Consider the following 20,394-nt stretch of genomic DNA (forward strand, 5'->3'; position numbering starts at 1 on the left):
GCTACTAATCCCTGCTTACAAGACATCTGTGTTGTACTGTTTGTGTATATAGGATATATTTATATGCTTCTATTGTTGTTTTTTTTTCCTTCCCCTAAGCTATGGTAGGAATTATAGCACTTTTTCACCAAAGAACCATTTAATATATGATTTTCCAACAATACTACTTCCTCTTTCGTTGTCTGTTGTACCTGTGTTTAAACTGGCAAAGCAAAGCACTACACTGCCCAATTTCCAACATGCATTTTTGTAAATAAATGAACTCCATGGTCTCAGCCATGTCTGCTCAGGAGCATGTTCAGTTTGAAGAACTACTCTTAGCTGAAACAGACCAGGGTGTGCAAATTGATGCAAAGAGGCAGGCCTGTAACAGGTGGTGAAAGAATCCTTGTAAGGTGAGGAGGTGAAGATTTGCAGTGACTTCTTTTCTGAAGGGCTGACAGCTGGTTTTCCTATTTGCCTGAGTCATCTGTAATAAATAGTTTTACTTCTTATCTCAGTTGTGACCTTTATTGCCACTTCCTTCACGAGGCAGCAGGTAAGGCAGGTCAATGCAGCCTCACCCCACAGCCTGGAATCATCAATCACACATCAGGCATTACAGTGTTCACAGGGGTTTCAAAATAAACACTCTCTGATCAAAGAGTTCCCAGTCCCAGATGAATGGAATGTACTCAGGCAGCCAAGCAGAAGTACAGGCAAAGAAAGAAGAGCAGAGGAAGACCCAGATGGACATCATCAATTTCATACTTACTGTCAGGTGTACTGGGAGGAGTCTGCTGCTGTTTCTGTGCTGGAAAAGTCTCTGAGTGGGAATTTTTCCATTTTGTACCCACAGGAAAGAGGACTTTTTGTATTAGAATGGAGCTCCATGAAGAACTATTCACTAGGGGTTTAAGTACTGTCAGCATGAAGGGAGAGGAAGGCATTGCAAGTGCAGTTTTGAGGGAGCTGAAAGAATCAATGACAGTGACAAAGACAACAAAGCAAATACACCATTAGATGTGGGCAGCAAATAGTGCTATACAGCTGATGCTATAATTTGACTGAGATTTGTGTGTTCCACTTGCTAATTCTTCTGACTTCCCCTTCCCTAAAATTATCCTTGACTTTTAAAATTGCCTGAGTTCAACAGGCTGTTCCATTTCATATTACAAAAATTCACATAGAAAACTCACTTGACATTCACATCTGCAACGTTAAAAGAAGTAACTTCAGCTCTAACAGCAAGGCTCCTTTCAAGCAATGTTGATTTCTTTTTTGTGATGCAGGAGTCAGAGCTCTAATTTATCTTCCCGCACCAAGACTGCTTGTCAGTATTTTGGCACAAGGAAATGACTTAATTCCTGAAATGGAGCCATTTCACTTTCTTATCTTTAAAAATATTATTAAGAACAAAGCAAGCTGGCAACAGCCATCATCCTTTCACAACAAGTTATGAGGTAGACGCAGAACATTATGAAAACACTGACTTGTCACATTGCTTTGACATGCCAAGCATATTTAAATCCTTCCAACTAAGGCCTAATCTCCTGGCAAACAATTTCTGCTTAGTCAATATTACTACTTTCATCTATTTTGTGGTCCTTAAAATATTTATTATTTCTGCCCAGTAGCAGAAAGAAGAATAATGGATATAGTTTTATCAATGCAGACATTTCAAAGCCATTTAAAAACTTTTTGTCTATTGATCTGTGGCTCAATAACTGTGAGGTACCCTCAATTCTCACATTTAGCCACTGATGTAGTACCAAAAGTGAAATTAAAATTCAGCCTTTGTGTTAGAATAAACAAGGTATTCAAAGCAAAATTGTGCATAATACATGAATAAGAAGTGAGTGCTGTTGTTCTTTTTGACTGGTTGCCAAGCCAAATGCAGATGAGAAATAACTAACTGATTGAGGCTTCTTTCAACACTGACAGAATTCAGTGGTTCAACCCACTCCACAAATCTAGAGAATATTCTTACTGATCCTTTACTACATCATAATTCAACATGGTGCTCAAGGCTGTGGGGATCTGTAGGAATGTGAGTAATCCCTTCAACTTCAGAATGCTTAAGGATGTTGCTGAAGCCTGGATTCACAATATTTTACATTAAATATACACTTATACAATGCTTGTGTCAGTACCACATTTAAGTCTATGTCTAACTCTCAGTTCATGCATAAATCTCTTTGAAATTATCTGGGAATTAAGCACTAGGAAATCAGCTAAGAGTTAACAGCTGAGCTGAACAATAGTACTAATCACTCAGCATCAGCTAATTTAATGAAGAGGAATATTGCCATATTTGGCTTGTGTTCAGTTTTCAGTTTGCCTTTGGGCATATTCCTCTTCTGTAAAAATGTTGTTCTTAGAAACAAGTTGGTGCAGACGGAAACTAAAGCTAGGTTTCCTACAGATTTCTATCTCCAAGGTAATTTAGTTTCTCAGAAAGAGCAAGCTCTGAAGATTACCCTGTGAGGAGGGTATTTCTAAGCACTTTTCCCCAAACACTTTTCTTCTGAGCTTAGCACAAGTTATGCTCATGGCATAGCTATCTCTCCTGGCAGGAAATCTCTTACATCTTCCCCTACCCGATGCCATTTCACATAACTTCAGTGTCTTAGTGTATTTAAGATGTTTGCTTCCGACTGAAATCACCAAGTGGTTCAAGATCAAAGACTGGGATGAGTTCACAGGAGCTGTATAAAGCTGGAAGTATTGAAGTGAAATATTGTTGTTTTCAGGAAACATGGTTTGTCCACACATTTGTATCTGTATAGGTCAATTTACCCAGCTCTACCAAATGAAGGCCTTCTTAAGTTTACTCTCAAAATGTAAAAGCAGTGGACATGAGGCATATATCAAACTATTTGAGTAGTAGTGGATAAGAAATATAATTTATGGGCCAAAGAGGTAGTACTTTGTAACAGCAAGAACTGCTATTATTTGACCAATAGCAAAACCAATCAAGCGATACATTGAAAAAGTCTATATTTGAATGAAAAGAAATGAATTGAAGAGAACGAATGAAATGAAAGAATTTTTCTTCTCATTATTTTCCATTCAACTTTAACTACCACTGACAGAGGAATGTATTTAAGTTCCTTTTATTGACGAGAAGTAAGTAGCTTATTTAAATCTTTTTCTCCAACATTACCATCCAGAAATTTGGAACTTGAAATGTCATGACCTTTAGCTCAGTGTGCTTCTATTCCACCATTTAACAGAAATCAGTAATTTAGGAACAGTGTTACATTTTGTCCGTTGTTAGGGGTAGAACTACATGTAGGCACTTCACTGCATGCCAAATTTTAAGCTGCAGTCTGACAGTCTTGTTTGGAAATATGTGCTCACATATGTATTGCTGTGGCTGTAATGAAGAGAGAAAATAGAAAGAACATCACATAACTTTTATGGTAGCTTACATATAAAGAGGAAAACAAGATTTTCTGTAAGCATATGCAGCTGTACAGTCCATATTATGGTATAAATACCAAATCCTAAGGGATGACTTGACAATTACATTAAAAAGGCAAGGAGGTAATTTAAAAAGTGATATAAAGATATTTGTATCATTACCTTCCTTGGTTGCTCCCAGAAAGTTGAAGGCCTTGGTCCTCACCAGCTGCACTCATTTTGTTCAGTGTTTGGTAAAAAGCCAATACACTGAGAACCTGCTACGAGAGGGCAACACAAGCGTATAGGTGGAAATGGACCCTGCTAAAGCAAAGAGTGCTGCTTTATTCCTATGCTGCTTCTGCCCAGAGAGAGCATGACAGTGAGACTAAAACCAGCTGGGCTCAATCACCGACTTCTAGGGCGACTTTGGATTAGACGACTGAAGGCAGAGACTAATTTTCCAGTTAAATGCACTAAATTAGTGTATCTAACTGTGCAGCCACAAGAGCTAAACATGAACAAATTTTGTTCTTCTTTTCTTCTTCTTTTTTCCCCCTACACCAAAACCAGTAGGGTACTGGGTTCTGACTGCTTTAATGTACTGTGCCTGTCCTTCAATAATTTTCTTCATTGTTCTATATGACTTGAAGGAATGAAGATGACTTGTTACTCCATGATCTGTAGAAAAGCTTAATATAATAACACCATTACCAAAATTAACATGTAGAACATTATTAACAGATAATGGTCTCTGTTCCAGCTTTTCATCGGGAAAATGATACTTGGAATATTTCTGCACTTTAGAGAAATCATACATACAAATTCATCAGTTTTACAAGTACCTTAGACATCACAGTGATTATGAGCATTGGAAGTTAATTGCGCAGAGGCAATTAGCAGCTAAATCAGCAAGTCACCTTAATGGATGTGGACTGTTGGCAGCCAAAAAGTCCAAAGAGTTCCCAGTAATACTAGAAAACTTGCCTTTCTTGCCAGCTGCGTCTTGGCTGGAACCTACCAATATGATTTACATGAGTGTCCACCTAAGACACAGAAACTTAATGCGCAAAACTGAACTAATTCCAAGAAATCTGTCATCCTCCTCTTTCCACACTAATTGTCTGCTATTTGTAGGAAAAATATGAAGGCTGAAGAAAGGTGAGAGATTTCATCATCCTACCTGAAGAAAACTTAGAGGAAATTACAATCATACTGCAGAATTCATTGCTGAAATTGAGAGAAGGACATGTGCATTTCTTATATTCATTATGATCTAAAACCTCTTGAAAGTGTAATTAATGTAAGGAAACTGTCTCTACTAATGGATCATCTGTGTTCTGCACTGCATGCTCCCATCACTGCTGAAAGAGGTTTGTCAAGATTGGAAAGAAAGAGTGTAATTTGTTAACATTTCCTCAGGCACAGACACTCAAATTTTACAGAATACCCAATGGCATCCAAATTCCCCACTTTTGCAAGCAGCTTGATTCCCAAACACCTATCTGGAAGTCTAAGAATTCTGCAAATCACCTAACTGCACACATGGCTTGATAAATAGGGAAAGAAATAGATTACATCCACCTTTCCTCTGTAGGCTATGAAAACGATAGCATTTAGTACAACTTTCATTTTGCATTTACAGAATAAATGTGCTTCAATTTACCGAGAGCAAAAACGGTCTCTGGGAGTAAACACAGCAATATTAATATTGCTTATTCAATGCATCCCATGAAAATATGTGAATAAAAAAAAAATGTTTCATGGCTGCATTAGCTGCCTGGAAAAGCAGCAATCATTTTTCCATGCTGATTCTGCCAAGAAGATGAATTCAGTAAGAGGAAAGCAACATGGGACTTTAAGCGAGGTATGTATTAGCGTGCCCCCACAAACTGAAACATAATGCAGGATAAGATAAATGTGATCACAGCCTGCAATACCCTGTGGCAGCACAAGGCAAAACAGATTTGCTACCCATTGCCATTCCTTGTGATTCAATAACATCTAGGAGAGACTTGAATTCTCCTTTGAACTTTTACTCAGAGAAGATGAATCATAGTTCCCTAGTTTGTAATATGAAACTTGGACACTGGTGCTGTGCAATTCCAGCTTGATATTATGAATCATCTTTTACTATACTCTAATATTTCCTATGTAAAGAGCCATGAGTATTTCTGCATGTATTCATTTATCTCTGCATAAATGGTTAGTCAAAACATAGTTTCTGTTTTCCCGAGGAAAATATCCAATACATTCATCCCTCTTAAAATGCATTTTCTCCCCAACCAGTCCTGAAGTAGATGGGGTAAAAAGTGGAATATCCTCAGAAGGTAGGAAAGGAAACCAGAAGTGAACCTCAAGATCAAAGCTGAAAGACAGAAAGAAGCTTTATGTGAAATAGGTGTCAGGGCCTCTATTTTGCAGTGTTTTGTCAGCCAGCCAAAGGAAAATGCTCACAGAAAATTAGTAGATTTTACGTTTTAGAGGTGAAATCATGAAGAATGAGGTCTGACATAGAAAACTTGGTATCCTGAAAATACTTTGTTCTGGTCCAGTCTACTAGTGTAGGCACATTGAATTTGGGACTAGTGCTCCAACAATCCATGGGGTTATGCTACTTCCCTGTGAGGTCTAAAGCAAAAGAAACTTCTTTTGGTGCAATATTTACCTCCTTGAAAAGGTAAAGTTATGACACCACAAGATTGGGACTATAAGAAAAAAAGGTAGCCTTGGAGACTTGGCAGTAATCCTGGGATCTAGGGCAGTTGGATCACCTTTGTCTTTCTTGTATGTGCCCAAAAGGTTGGAGTCAAGCAAGTATATGTGGAAAGACAAGGAAAAAGCAGTGGATCAAATCTTGATGCAGAAACCAGAGAATTCTAGGCCAGAATGAGATACCCCAAAAAGCTGGCTGGGAGCTATTGTAGAGATGGGACATTTGGAGAATGCAGAAATGAGCTGTAGGTTTGCTGACAACAACTTCTGCTTTAGAATTCAATTCCAAACCAAATTCTAAGTGTTTTTAACCAGCCCACAGATGGAAGCCTGTTATGCTATATTTTTCTTAATGCTCATGTAGTTTTAGATAATTAGATATTTCTTAGGGGATCACTGGAAAGTTCAGGGATGGACACAGTATTTGTGCTCACTTAGTTGCTTAGACTCTACCCACTGGAACTCACTACAGTAGGAAACAGCAGCACTAGCAGAAAAAAAAAAATGGAAAAAAAAGGGGCACTGATGTGCAGTAACTATAGGAGTAGAATGAATAGAATGCAGTGTCTCTCCCATTAGTGGCAATATAATGGTAATTTGCTACTGGAAGCAAGCATGATCATCCCCTTAAAAACCCTGTAATGACTTTTATTTATATAGCCTACTTTAATCTTACAAATGCAGGAACAAGATGTCCATGATTCATGATTTGTAATTAATGCAATCACAACCCACGAGGCAGACATCCTTAAACCAGTGGTTTTCTGTCTATTTTCTTTGAACAGTGGTCTTCAGATCCCTTTCAGGTAGCAAAAATCACTCGGCAGCTTAAACCCAAATGCAGAGCTGACGTTCACACAGGCAAGGAGAACTCATGAAAAAAGTTTTTTTTTTCCCTCAAAGTACCTAAATGCTGCACTAAATTGTTCTGGAAAGGGACAGTTTGTGTGCTCATCATACATAGGAACTCCGTGTGGAATTTTCAGAGTGCCTAGGGATAGAAATTGTATCTTCCTCTGCAAGTGCAAAACAGCAGACACGCTCTCTCTGCTTGTCAGTAGTTCCAGTGTAGGATATGGTCATGTGGGGTTTTTTTCACATTCCAGTGGACCACCTGGGACCTGAGAATTTAGCAACAAAGATGATATGCCCTCATGTCATCTGCATCTCAATCACTTTAACACTCTGAAGCCAGACATATTCTTTTTTAATTTGTTTTGGGTTTTTTTTTTTTGAGTTATGAAGTATTTTCAGTAGATGTATTGATTCTTGTACAAAGATATTGAGTTTTTCCTTATCCAGCTTTTAGGAACTTAATAGGCTTCAGTTCATAAATCCTCTTGCATCTAAAGCAGGGGAAAATTTAACTACAACAGGCCTATAAATATGCAATACAGTGTCCAATGACTATTCCCTTGCAGTGCATGTGTATGTTTAAAATCACAAGCAGGCACCAGACTTCTGTACTAAGTTATCTGGGAATGTTTCTGAATGCCATCTCTAAGGTTTGGGCCCCCGTACATCCCCAGAAAGGAAGTAAGAAATATTAGTGTAACATCTCAGTGACAATCCTATCTTCCCAAATTCACCCTAGATCATGCAATTTTAAACTAAGATGGAATCAGTTCTTCTGCTTGCTTTTCCTGGCTACTAAGTCATTTCTGAAAGGATTAAAAGTGATGAATGGACCTTATATGTCCTATCTTTGTCAAAGGCATTGTTTTCTCATTTCAACAGACATGCACTGCCTAAACTTGATTCCACTTACCCACCTACAGATTTCTGCACAAGAAGTCCACATTTACCATTTCTATTCTTTCAAAAGAAGCTGTCATTCCTTCAGATCTTTGCATACAAAGGTTTTTCCTGACTAGAGAGCTGTGTGACTAAAATGAAAGCATTTCCTTTCAGCTGGTTGTTTTGACTTTTTTTGCCAGTAGCTTTTTACTCTCCACTTTCACCTGCAATATAATTTCTCTAACCCTCTGCTGACACACTGTGCAGCCAAGTTACTCCACTGTCACAGCTCTGCTGGTACCACTAGGACTGTGTGGAGATTATAAAGGTTTGTAGGGGCAACGACAGCACTTTGAGGTCTGTAAGACAAAAATGTAGTATGGTCTGGACTCATATGCTAGAGCAGCTGTGTGGCATTTGAAAGAAACAGCAAAAAGAACAACAAAATTCTAATCTTGGTAACTTTTCCAGTCAGCCAAGTGAAATGCAGACTAGGCAAGTATCTTCAGCTACCTTCCTTGTCTTACAGCTGGGTGGTGACTATTTACATTTGCTGGTCTTTGACCAAAGCAATTTTAATCTGTGACCTTCTCCACCTGAGGAAATTACTGTTATTTGGAATATTACACCTTTTGTTTTATACAACATCATTAATACTGAGATTAGTGCAGCTGGTAAGAGTTTGGTGCTAATAACGCCAATTTTGTGGGTTTGATCACTGTGTGAGGCCATTCACTTAAGAGCTGGACTTTGGTGATCCTTGAAAATCCCTTCCAACTTAGAATATTCCATGATTCTTTCTAATAGCAGGGAGGGTGGAGGGCAGATGCCCTGTTAGCCTCTTGCCATGTGTACAGAAGTAGGTCTGAAGAAAGCCCACACCTTGACATCAGTTCTGGGAAGAAAAATGGGACATAATTGTCACAGAGATAATTGGATTAAATCTCATGACTGCATTCTTGCACACTGGTATTCATGTTAGGGATTATTCATGCCATCTATTTTAGGCACCTCACTGTAGGTATGTAAAATACAAAGTCACCCTTCCCATGCTCAATTTATAGCCAATAGAGCAAAACACTCCACACAGCTCTATGCTTGGGCTGAAGTTTCACTGACTTGCACAGAAGGACTCAATTCCTAATTTAGATCTCTAAAGTTGACTATATAAATCCCTCCAGTGTTCGTACATCACCAAATATGTCAGGATTACTATTCATTTTTGACAAGTAAGAACCCAATCTTCCTCCCTTTCAATCAGACCTCAGAAGGCTCTGACTCAAATCCCATCCCCAAACACCAAGTTTTACAGGGAAGATATTTCTCAGAACCTTTCCATTTGTTTATTTGTAAGCACAGCAAGGCATAGCAATGTTACCTGATGGAAAGTGCAGGATTATTTCTTTTGAGCTCAGAATTGCTTCTTAATTGCCATGTGGAACTTGTCCAAGATTTTCTAGGTGCTGCCCAAAAGACAATTTGTCCATGAAATCACAGAATTGTTTAGGTTGGAAAAGATCAAGTCCAACCTAACACTGCCAACTCCATCACTAAATCATGTCCTTGCATTTCACATCTACATCTCTTTTAAATACATCTAGGAATGGTGATTAACCCCCTTCCCTGGGCAGCCTGTTCCAACGCTTGAGCACCTTTTCTAAAAAGAAAGAAGAAATCTTTCCAAGTATCCAAACCAGTTTTCCCCTGGCACAACCTGAAGCCCTTTTCTTGTTCTATTGCTTGATACTAGGGAGAATAGACTGCCCCCCAACTTTCTACAGTGTCCTTTCAGGTAGTTGCACAGATCTAAAATGGGATATGGAACAAAAGCGAAACATTTCAGTGACAAATATTACTCCAAACCTGTGCATTAACACTGCAGCTGCATGATTAGCCTTAAAGGAGAATCTTTAGGATCATAGAATAGATTAGGTTAGGAAAGAACTTCAAGATAGTTGAGTTCAGTGCATGTAGGTGCTGTGCTCCACTGTGTTGGTGGAAAGAAACACCTGAAATCACTGAAGGATGCAATAGGGATCTGGTTCTCTTTCTGCACACATGCAATACAGGCACAGCCACATCCACCCGCCCATCCCCACACCACAGCCCTGAAATCCAGAAAAACTTGCAGGTAAGTCACACATTTCTCCACTCCTATTACGTTATGTTGCAGGCAGTAGCAAGCAAGAAAGAAGACCTGCTTAACAAGAACATGATCAGTCAAAATAGCATGGAAATTACATCTGGAAAAATCTCCAAACATTTCATTCACAAGTCAAACTTTTTGCTAGTTCCTAAGGAACAGAGATAACAGCACTGAAAAGTGAAGTGTTTGACTATGCCAGTTTCTTAGAGGTTACTGATAACAAAGGAAAGGAAGTTTTTCTTGAAAAGCATTTTTTGCTTTCATTGTAAACTAGCAAAATAGAACAAGAGACAAAACGTTATTCAAATATGCCAGAAACCTGCACACTACAAGTGGGAATAAGGGGTTGTCTACATGAGGAAACAGATTGCTTTGAAATTCTGGGAATTTGAAGCCACATGACAAAAGAGAGATGTTTATTTGTTTCCTAAAAAAAAAAACTCCACAATGAAAAACACATCTACATTTTGAGATGGTATTGGTTTTTTGATGGACATTTTCTAGTCTTAAATAGAAGAATGATTTCTACACATTTTCATTTCCAGCTCTCATAGTCAGAGAGAAAATCAGGAGCTGATGTCACATCTGGAAAGGATGGAGATCCCTCTTAGAAAAATGACTTTTCCATGCTGCAGAGATAGGGACTGTATAATCACTGTTTAATGTGTTATGGGAGTGCTGGAGTTACTGCTATATTACTAGTAGGTCCAGAGAAAAAATTTAAGGTATATTAAGTATGGTAATTTCAATGCTCATTTTGGAACTGTCTCTCCTGCTGATAAGCCAATTGAAATACAAGAAATGTCTTTTGCTGCTCAGTCATCTTTGTTTAATGAAACATGCAAAACTTTTAGAAATCGAGGGGACATTTTTATTTAAACCCTTTTCTTAAGAACTGCAAGGTCACAGCAGTTTGCTCATGGAAGGCAGTAGCAGATTCCCTCTAAAAGAGCTGAAAAGCAGAGTGGCATTTTCCGTCATCCTTAGCATGGAATCCAGTGTCACCACTCCTGAGGACGGCTTTGTACATAATCCTGGTAAAGTAAGGGTCTTTCAGTGTTTTGTTCATCTTTTTGAAAGGAGAATACCATAAACACTTCCATGCTTCATTCAGAGAATCAATTTAAATTTGGATTCCTTCTTATCCCTGTCAGAAGCACATGCAGGCACACAGCAAGCTTGACACATTGTTAGATGGCACACTCCATTTGAATAATCCTCACAATACTGGGAGCATGAGACCCAAGAAGACTCTACTACAGTACCTGTTCCAATCCACTCATGGGATCCATGCATCTCCAATCTCTGATGATCAGCTCTGATAAGGTTTTATAGTGTTGTGTTACTCAAATAAAGAATGAGTTTCTTTGTGTCAGAGTTATTAGTGGTAAATCTCATTGCTCTAAGACAGAAACTCTAATGAAATTTTAATGCACAAAAGACAGCACAGTGATAAAACTATTCTCCTGAAACCTTTGCTTTGTCAAGGTGTCTAATCTAATATTAATAAGTGACAACCACATCAGTTGCACATCAACCTAGTTTCTCTGAAGTGCCCTCTCATAATATGCTGTAAAATCTTTTCTCTCAAGCACTGGAACTTAGACAAACAAATCAGTAATGCACCCTGTGCCTTTGCAGTCTGTCTGTAAGTCTCCCTGGGTATGCTGGTACTCACAGTTTGCCTAGTTCAGTGGGGCACCACAACATGGTACTCAAGGGCCTCTCAAATTCCTACTCTGCCTTCCATGCAGTAAATAAACCAATTGGGTTTGTTCAAAATAGAGCACTTTTGACTCTCCTCAGGTATTTCTCAAAGGCAGTCACATGTCTACCAAATGCTTGCTAAGCCAGATATTTTTGAGTAGTGTGGGCCTGTAGCACCCCAGCTTATGGGACCTGGTTGTAGAACGAGTGAGACAAGATTCAGTGTTGGCTGTCTTCTGAGGCCTTGGAGAAAATGGATGGTTAATGGAAATCAGCATAGAATTGTTTTGCACTGTGTCTGGGGCAGGGAAAAGTGTGTGTACATTGCCTCAAGTATGGATTTTCTGTCAGTAATGGCATTAAAAGCATGTTTTGCACTCTGAAGTTACCTTACTGTAAGTACATACCATGTCCAAAGACATGGAGCATGAAACAACTTGTATACTTAAAAGTGAATGTCAGACCTCTGCCTACTAACTTCTTTTGGTTATGGTGGAGGCATAAACTCCACCTCTGAAAGTAACTTTTAAGTGCTCTTTTTGGGAGGAGCTCTCGCTATCTAGACCAGTCATCCAAATCAAATATCTCTATTCAGAGCTGGAAGTAGAGAAAGGGGAAGGGAGCAGTGGAGAGAAGGAAATGAAGGCAGTACAGTTTATACGCTGTTAAAGAGGATTCCCTAATAGATCAAAATACACCAGAAGGAAAAGTAATTTCCATTTTAGGGGAAGTTGTGAGCCAATAGTTGTGAGCCAATAGCCAAATTGTTGTTTGGGATAAAGCTCTTGAGGCTAACTGAAAAAATAAATCCTATGTTGACAATTTGATACTGACTAGAATGGTGCCTGTTGTCTGTATGAAGGTTTTAGATGTTCCAACATATCTTGCATCCTTTTTGACTGCATTTTGCAGAAATACTTCTTAAGGCTACAAAATCTGCACCCTGTAGACAGTATAAAGTTAATGCTTAGTTTAAAAAAGAACTAGGCAAGATAGAAAAATAATAAAAAAACAGCATTTACAGAAAATAATAAATTATAGAAGAATTCCCCAGCACACTGTAAATATTAACAATGCTTATTAAGCTGTTGAGCTCTACAGCAAGTCTTGTTGCTCTTCTCTTTCTGGGGAAAGTTCCAGGTCACCTGCACAAGTTGTCTTGATTTTGAGAGAAAGCACATCCTCAGATGTGGTCCCAATTCATCAGGTAAAGGAGAAAACTCATATGTCTGGACATTAGGTCTGAACATAACATTATTGGATATTGCTGGGCAAGGGATGACCTTAGGAGATGGGAAGATTGCTGTTTAATGCAGCCAGAAAATAAAGCACTATGCCACTTTTTCTGTGAACATCAGGATTATCTTTAAAATGGTTCCTTTGTTATTCTGCCTGGTAAAGCACACAAAGCACATGGGCACAGAAAATGCTCTTGTCCTCTGTGGCCTTTGTAGGTCTCCAGAACTCTCACCTTGGGAGCCAATTCACATTAGCACTGAGCCAAAGCACCTTTGCAGGACTGGGCATCTCCAGAGCCTCTATGGTTTGGGAGAACACTCATTAGTAGAAAGGAAATGGTTCAGGATGCTCTGAAAAGGTTCCTTCTGTAGAAGATGAGATTACTCCAGAAAGGTTGTATGTGCCACCTGCCAGTCACTGAGCTTCCCAGCAAACCACGCTCAGACTCCTGACTTCTGGAACTGGAGGGAGAGCCAGAGTCAAACCAGACCAGGGTGACTGGCAGAGGAGCACAAGCTGTCGGCTGGAAAGCCACGACACCAACTCCAAGAGAGCACATCTCAATATATTAAAATGCATTAGAAGTATTAAAGCACTTCAGCTTGTGTGCTTTAGGAGTTATGAGCACAAAGGGCATTTGCCTTTTAATAATGTTTTTTATGAGGTGCCTGAGTGGCTTGCAAGCAGTTCAATATCCACTGCTGCATACCATTACTGCTGTAGTTTCTAGAAGACTGCTTGGGAGACTCAAGAAAGAAAATTACTGTGATCAAAGTCAAATTACAATACACAATTGCATTTCTGTGAATCCTCTACCCAGCTAATACAAATAGACTGGAAAAAATCAATTCAACAAGATTGTCGGAAAAACAAAGCCATGCTTCCAAAACCAAGCCCCTTGAAGGTATACTTTTAAATAACTCTGTGCTCCACTTACAAGGTTTATAATGTCAATGTGAATTTGAAAGGATCTGTAAATGAAAATGGTTTTGAATTCTTCTATTGGACCTCTTTGTATGCAGATACTATCACAAACCAAATGTTTTGCTCTTGCTCAAGACTAATTTGATCATTCTGAAATACCACAAATGAATGGACTCCTGCAAGATAGAGATTTTCATTTTCAACTCTATTTCCAAATCCTTAAACACTTACTCATTAGTATACCAAATACATTTCAGTATGAGTGCTTTGGTAGGTTAGCATTGTTTTCAGCTAACAATATTTCCACAATACATTTTTTGCGCCTTGAGGAAAATGTTCTTGAAATGATAGTGGTTATAAATTCTTCATATTGCTGAATTTATGAAGTCTGTTGATTATGCCATTTATTCATCACAAAGATTGTTTCCAACCTAAATAATTCTAGGATTCTAAGATGTTTGTAAAAATACTCACATCCCTTTCTTGACCGTTCATTGCTTCAGATATAGATAAACATACTTGGATTTTCATTATTTTTTCCTCACAGTTACATTTTCAGTGTGAATTTTAAATAAACACAAAACTTCATATTCATTCATCATTTGGGAAGACATTCCAATTTCAGAAGTACTTTGCTAGGATGTTGACTGACAGGATGTGGAAAAGGCACAAGTCAATTGATTTCAGCTTTCAAATTAGAGTTGTTGTTTACAGTCTTTAGAGTCAATCAATCTCAGTGACTTACCTCCAGGGAAAATCCAAATATCTGGTTATTAATCTCAAAGATTCTCATGCATTTTTGGTCAGGAGAAGAAGCCAGGCATTTTGAAAAAGCGAATGTCTTTTATGATTTTAGCATGCTGGGGGTTCAATTTTGGGCTGCGATTGCAACCTTGACTCAGCTTCTGGCTGGCTGGCTTAGCCCCTTAAACTAAAATTCAGATGCAATCCAAATACTTTTGACACTGGTGGGGGACTTTGACTCCATTAGAGCAAAGCTCTGTGTAGGTCTTGGAGGTTTTTTGTGCCCTCAAATTGGTCTCAGGTGGAAATCTTTGGGAACCCAGGGAAGGAGTCAGGGAGGTTTGGCTTTGCCACACTGACAACATCTGATGCACCAGCTCCTTGCAGTGCCCCAGTCCAGATGTGGTGTGTGTAGCAGCATCTCTAAGTCTGGCTGCAAAAACAATGGTCCTGTTTAATGCCTCTTTTCATAAATTATTTTCTTCAAAACACCGCATTTTTTGAACAAGGCAGAGTGCAAGAACAGGTGGGGTTTTATTCTTGTTGCATGTAATGAGGCACAGGGAAACATGAAGGGCAGGAGGTGAACTCAGGGTTTTCTATGGGGCTCCAGAGCAAAACCAGACATGAGGATGGTCTAGGTTGTTTTGATAACCTTAGGAAGGTTATTTTGATACCCTTTCCTGTAGCCCAGTGGTGGCCCTGAATATGTTTTGTAGATACACTTGACAGTCAATGAAATGAACCATGCATTTTCTACATCAGCAGCAGTCAGCTTTTGCTGTGCCAATTTATGTCAGTTTATAGGAAGCCTTAATTCTTGTTTTGACAGCTACAGAATTGTTATGTGGTCCTGAAGGACTGATTATGGCTTTCCTATCTTCAGCCTGTTTCAGACATTCAAATCCTAATGACAGTTGTGTTATGTTTGTTTTTGGTTTTGTTTTTAATAAAAGGTGCTTGGCAGATAAATTGTATAATCCTCTGGGTCCAACATTTCAGCATTAAGGGGAGAAATGGATTTCTTTCTGAATTACTTGGAAAACATTATCTGTAATTTTTATGGATTCCTGTTTGATTCCCTGATGGATATCCAGGCAGGTTTGTCACCTGGCATAGAGGATATTTATTTTACAGTTACTCTACATGAGAGTTTGACTTCTATTGTTAACTATAGGTAGGTGTGTGGAGTTTGCTACCTTTCTTCACGTGCAGTAGTAAATGCTGAGAAACAGGATTGCACAAGTGTGGCACTGCCAACAGCATGGCAATAACGACTGTGCTTTACCTGGAATCATCACTTAGGATCTCATTAGCTCCCATTAAAAGACATGACTTTAAACTTTTGACATCAAAAGTACAAATACATCATTAGCACCTGTTAGTCCATCATCTGTACTGCAGCACATCTAGTTGCAATCCAACAGAAATTATTCTGGAAACAGCCTTTGCAGGCACTGAAGTTACATTAAGAAGATCAGGGTTTTTCTATTCCCCTCTTGCATATTGAAGCAGTGGTATTTATTTACTTAGATTGTCTTTGTGTCACTAACAATAACACTGACACATTTCCTTTTACCCATCTTTGCAAAGGGCTGTAGGATGACACATCCAACTCTTTCATGTGGCAGTTCATCACCTGCCAATATGTCCAACTCACGTTCACCTGTTTTGCAGGTTTTCTCTGGAAAGTCATTCCCTTTAGCTCCATTGCCTAGATGCTTACCAAATGTTTACAAATGATTAACAGGATTTATGGAATTCAGGTCAAAGATATCATTTGGCACTACAGAGACCTAGTTGCTCTATTAAGACCAAATGCTTAGAAGTCCATTTTGGCCATGTTCAGCTCAATTACAGGACTGAGATCCACACCACATGTAATGAATTTTCAGCCTGTTCTGGCACTGCAGTATATTTAATGGAAAACAGCTCAGTGTGAGTTTGCCTGATCTGCCTTTTACACATGACGATTTTACATGGGAATTTGCCAATGAAACTAACCAGTGTGCTTTTGTTCATGCTATGAGCAAACACCAGGGGAGACACAGCAGATACAAAAATGGGAAGGAACACTATTCTACTATTCTGTAAAGGAAAGCCGAAGCTTCAACAAAAATTGAGCTGCAGCATGCAGTGTCACTGCTTGAGCACCATGGGAGTCTGATTTGCAGTTTGCTGTGAGGGAAGAAAGAAGGCTTCACCCTTACCACTTCTACTTAAACTAAGCTACCTGCATCAACAATATCTGAGCCAACTAAGGCAGCGTTGGAAGAAGTGTGCGTAATCAATGACTCTGGTGACCTGGGTGCCTGAACTACACCAACAGAAAATACTCCTAGGATAGTCCACATTTTTAGATGACAATAGTCACACAGTTTCTGTTGTGACCAATATATAAACCTACTGTCCTTCAAATAGTTGAGGTAAAGAGTTGGCAAAAGGATCAATACAGAGGATTCAGAAGAAATAGCAGAAGGTTATATGTACAAGATGTTGGGGAAGCAAATAATTAAAAACTGAATTGTTTGGTACTTGGTATCTCAGAAGGTAATTTTTTTTCTGGAAAACACTTCAAGCATAGGCACCACTTGAAATATATACAGCAGCAATGAATTACAAATAGTGTGATTCCTTTGTCTTTTGAGGAGGCATATTCTTGTTTTTCTGTGTTTAAGTAAGACAAATTCATCCACAGGACTGTGTTTTCTGCATTTACACAGAAACACATTCTCTTTACACAGAATGAACAAATAAATGAACCATTGAATGAATTTACATAAAATGAACTGCATGCAACAAAATAATATTTCATCTAGTAGAAAGTGGTCTCATCTACATGCAAGTAACACAAGATGGGCTGAGGAAATTTTCTCCTAGGATTTAGAATTATCACCAGCTTCATCTGCCCCTGCATATTCCCCCTAAGGGCAACTGCCAATCCCAAACCACAGTATCTGCAGAGGTCTGAAAAAGGGGGCATCTGAATGAAAATTACTTGCCTTTACTGTTCTGACTGGTTCATAATACATCCTGGTTTTACAAGGAAACCAATCTCCAGTAATTTATTCAACTTTGTGGGAGGAACCAGTTTTTCTGAATGATGAGACAAAGCCCTCTGTTTTGCCCACCTCTCCCCACTGTATTTGATGTGCTGCTGCTGTTCCCATTATCCTGCCCTGTTTTGGTGGGTGCCATTCTCCTTCTTGGCAGAACTGCTCGATCAGTCCAGCCCACTCCAGCTCTATCCCCAGAGCATGGTGTGGTAGGAAGAGATATATTAATAAAGGTAAATTAAACATAACTTTAATGCCTTTCACAATGGCAGGGCATATTAAATTTTAATTCTTGCAGGCCTGATCTCCACGTCTTTTGTAAGTGCTGTTTCTTAAGAGGTTGGTGCTGTGCAGTATATTCTTTTCTCAGCCCTTCATCTTTCAGTGTGGATGAGCTATGGAGTGAGGCTGGGGCATCACTGCATCCATCCTTTACAACATCTAGCCTAACAGCGCCTGCCTCATCTCATGAGAAAGTGGATCTCAGAGCAGAAATATAAGAAATGCAACAAATAAATTAGGTGCTCACACAGTTCAACAAAATTTTCTGTCACTTCCAATGAGCCAGAAAGAGAAAGAAAGCACCACTTCTGCCACAAAAAAAAATCCACATAGCTTTAACAGGTCAATTGAGCAGGTTTTCTCTTGACAATTTTCAAGCGGGTTTTGCTTCATACATTGCATTTGGTGTTCTGTTCCAGCCTGCCAGGCTTGAAGGATAAAATGCCCAAGAGCAGCACAGTACACATTGTTAGCACCTGTGGCAGAACTGCTGCTCCAGTGCAAAATGTGTGCTCCAATGCAGGCACCACAGTGGAACAAAGCACTTGTGGGTGTCCTTGCTGATTCCCTACACAAACTTAGTGCACCCCACATTTTGGCTCACACTTTCAGTCCCTTTGCCAGAGATTCTCTGGCAGAGAGCTGGGATCCTCGCACTGCGTTAGCACAATCACATCTGCTTCTTATCAACACTTCTAAAATAGTTAAAATCAGGATTGGCAGATTCATGGCAGCTCCTGGGGTTGTCAACCATCCTCCCTATTGGCCCTGCCTCCAGCATGGTGCCCAGATGCTCTGCAGTGCTGAAGCAAGGGGCTGCAAACCACCATAAACTCGGATAAATGCACCTGGAGGGGCTGTGAAGAGGAGGAATCAGTTGTCAAAGCACGAGGGCAACTCTTGTACCCAGGCCCCTGTACCCACCCTGCTCCACACGCAGCCCCTTGCTGCTCCATGACTGCACAGAGGGGCCACACACCAGGCTCTCCTGGCTCAGCATTTAAAGAGCTAAAATGTCATAATTTGAAAAGGCATCTTGTAAGTATCTTGTCCTACAGATGCCCAGAGCAGGGACACAACCTATTTCACTATCAGGTCCTGAATGAGAACAGAGTTCTGGGTATATTTTTCAGGATATGTGGTTACAAAATTATTTCTAGTGCAGTAAATGCTTGCAAAGCCACCTGTGAAATTTACAGTGGAAATCACAGGCTATGGGAAGACTGGGAGAAAATGAGCTGCAGGGGTGTCAGCAAGAGGCAGGGCAGCTTCTCCTGCTCTCTCTGCCCTGTGCCTGAACTAAAGCAAACCTCCAGGACCCCTAAGAACACCTAATTTAAATATCTTGCACCCACAGGCCTGTAGAAATATCAGATATGAGTTTTGCTAACTTGCAAGGCGAGTTCACAGCACTGACTGTGGTTAGCTGACAGCACATAAAGTGTGATACACAGCAGCAAGGTCAGAGAGCAGTGGCTGCCTCATCAGTTCAAAATCATGGACAGGACCTGATTTTTGCTATAGGGCAATGAAGCCACTTTTGTTTTTATGGGTCTATCACTCAGTTGCAGGCAGGTGTTGGTGAACTGCTGCTTCTGATGCTTCCAGAGGATACACTCCTTGGGGAGTGGTGGGTGATGGGAGTGTACATCACGAGGTCCAGGAAAAATGAGCCATATGAAATGCTCAGCCCTGACCAGCAGGTTGCACCCTTAGTCTTGCCTTACAAAATGTTGTGTTTCCTTGTGCATCTTGGTGCTCTTTACAAAGCAGAACAAAATATACCTTGTTAAAATGGAATCACTGTAAGTGACATGAAAAGAGAGAGGATATTTTAGTAAGAGGCACAGCTTCACCAAGAAGTCATGGATCACCACATCCAACTTAATAGAACTGTTCTCATCAGGGGAAAATGAAACTGCCGCTGAGATGACATGTGGAGCTTTTTAACCCATCACAGCTTACCAGCAATCTGCTCTCCACTTCTGACAGAAAAGACTTTCATCCTCAGGGTGAGTGTCTTGAGGGAAGAGTGGTGTCAGTAGTAATAATAAAATGATATAGATATTTTCCTGTAGACTTGCTAGTACAGATTTTTGTCTGAACCTCCTTAGTTGCAATGAAAGGAATATCCTCAAGTCTGCACAGGTACATCCCTGTGGCAATACCATCAAGTCAATGAATTTCTATGAACATATTACCTGAGACAGTTGTAACCTGTCTATTCCCAAGCCAGATTGCTAATTACCTCCATTAGCTTTCTATAATGAACTTCTTTCTCTGTGGAGGGATTTTTGACAAAAAAATCTGTTTCACTCACACCAACAGCAAGCTGACATTCAGATTTCTCCCTCCAAGGGCAGTGATTTCTTTTTTACATTTCTGAGATCAGTCATACGAGGCAGCACCCACTACCCAAGCTACTGCAATCACCTCCTGAACCAAGTGGTTCCTGAGCAC

At 39.7% G+C, this 20,394-nt stretch overlaps 1 protein-coding gene across 1 annotated transcript in view; it reads left to right on the forward strand.

Moving 5' to 3' along the window:
• NPSR1 (neuropeptide S receptor 1) overlaps positions 1–20,394 on the forward strand; it is a 58,378-nt gene that overhangs the window by 13,523 nt on the left and 24,461 nt on the right. The window lies entirely within an intron of this gene.

Source organism: Zonotrichia leucophrys, chromosome 2 (assembly GCF_028769735.1).
Source record: "Zonotrichia leucophrys gambelii isolate GWCS_2022_RI chromosome 2, RI_Zleu_2.0, whole genome shotgun sequence".
Classification (NCBI taxonomy): Eukaryota; Metazoa; Chordata; class Aves; order Passeriformes; family Passerellidae; genus Zonotrichia; species Zonotrichia leucophrys.